Raw genomic sequence first — 2,066 nt, forward strand, 5'->3', positions numbered from 1 at the left:
TCATCTGTAATGTTTTTATTCATGTCTAAAGAAATAAACTTAAATATTACCTAATGCAATTTTTCTGCTAGTGAGTTTCCTTTACCTAGAAAATAACCCTTTGTTTCATATTCATTTTAAGGTCATTTAGAGGATATAGTATTATAAATTAACTGGGGATCTCCTAGCTTTATGGAAATATGATTGACAAATAAAAACTCTATATTTAGCTTGTACAATGTGATTTTTAAAGGTGTACACGTTATGATTTTATATATATGAAATGATTACACAGTCAAGTTATTTAACACATCCATCACCTCAAATAGTTACCTTTTGGTTTTTGTGGTGAGAAAATTTAAGATTTACTTTAGTAAATTTTAAGAATACAATATAGTATTATTAACTATAATTGTCATGCTGTACATTAAATCACCAGCACTTGTTCATCATAACTGAAAGATTGTACCCATTATGAATATTTCTCCTCTTTCCCCCACTCCCTAGTCTTTCTGTCTGGCTTACTTCACTTAGCATACCTCTTGGAAAGTTTTCCTTCTCTTTAAGACTAAGTAATATTTCTTTTCTTTCTGCCCGTGGATGCCGTGGAGTAAGCATTGTTAAAGTCTCCCCTCCCCCCACCTTCATGTCTAAGTCAGAGTTTCCCAAAGAACCTGAGCAGCTGTGGAAGCTTTTCATTGGAGGTTTGAGCTTTGAAACAAATGATGAGAGTCTGAGGAGACATTTTGAGCAATGGGGAACACCTACATACCATGTGGTAATGAGAGATCCGAACACTAAGTGCTCCAGAGACTTTGGGTTTGTCACGTATGCCACTGTGGAGGAGGTGGATGCAGCCATGAATGCAAGGCCACACAAGGTGGATGGAAGAGTTGTAGAACCAAAGAGGGCTGTCTCAAGAGAAGATTCTCAAAGACCTGGTGCCCACTTAACTGTGAAAAAGATTTTTGTTGGTGGCATTAAAGAAGACACTCAAGAACATCATCTAAGAGATTATTTTGAACAGTTTGGGAGAACTGAAGTGATCGAAATCATGACTGACTGAGGCAGTGGCAAAAAGAGAGGTTTTGCTTTTGTAACATTTGATGACCATGACTCTGTAGACAAGACTGGTCATTCAAAAATACCATACTGTGAATGGCCACAACTGTGAAGTAAGGAAAGCCCTATCTAAGCAAGAGATGGCTAGGGCTTCATCCAGCCAAAGAGGTCGAAGTGGTTCTGGAAATTTGGTGGTGGTCATGGAGGTGGTTTTGGTGGGAATGACAACTTTGGTCGTGGAGGGAACTTCAGTGGTTGAGGTGGCTTCGGTGGCAGTCGGGGTGGTGGTGGATATGGTGGCAGTGGGGATGGCTATAATGGATTTGGTAATGATGGAAGCAACTTTGGAGGTGGCAGAAGCTATAATTATTTTAGCAATTACAACAATCAATCCTTAAATTTTGGACCCATGAAAGGGGGAAATTTTGGAGGCAGAAGCTCTGGCCCCTATGGTGGTGGAGGCCAATACTTTGCCAAACCACAAAACCAAGGTGGCTATGGTGGTTCCAGCAGCAGCAGTAGCTACGGCAGTGGCAGAAGGTTTTAATTACTGCCAGGAAACAAAGCTTAGCAGGAGAGGAGAGCCAGAGAAGTGACAGGGAAGCTACAGGTTACAACAGATTTGTGAACTCGGCCAAGCACAGTGGTGGCAGGGCCTAGCTGCTACAAAGAAGACATGTTTTAGACAATACTCATGTGTATGGGCAAAAAACTCGAGGACTGTATTTGTGACTAATTGTGTAACAAGTTATTTTAGTTTCTGTTCTGTGGAAAGTGTAAAGCATTCCAACAAAGGGTTTTAATGTAGATATTTTTTTTTGCACCCATGCTGTTGATTGCTAAATGTAATAGTCTGATCATGATGCTGAATAAATGTGTCTTAAAAAAAAAAAAGACTAAGTAGTATTCAATGGTCTACATATACAACATTTTCTTTACCTATTCATTTGACTTAGGTTGTCTCCTTATCTGGGCTACCATGACTAATGATCCAGTGAACACAGGAGTGTACATATTTCTTTGAG

The 2,066-nt window shown here is 39.4% G+C and overlaps 1 pseudogene; it reads left to right on the plus strand.

Moving 5' to 3' along the window:
• The first annotated feature begins 625 nt into the window (after positions 1 to 625).
• Positions 626 to 1,830, plus strand: LOC112806200 (heterogeneous nuclear ribonucleoprotein A1-like; annotated as a pseudogene).
• Positions 1,831 to 2,066: the final 236 nt, after the last annotated feature.

The sequence above is a fragment of the Callorhinus ursinus genome, unplaced genomic scaffold (genome assembly GCF_003265705.2).
Source record: "Callorhinus ursinus isolate GAN/ISIS: 27379988/994484 unplaced genomic scaffold, GSC_fseal_2.0 scaffold35, whole genome shotgun sequence".
Taxonomy (NCBI): domain Eukaryota; kingdom Metazoa; phylum Chordata; class Mammalia; order Carnivora; family Otariidae; genus Callorhinus; species Callorhinus ursinus.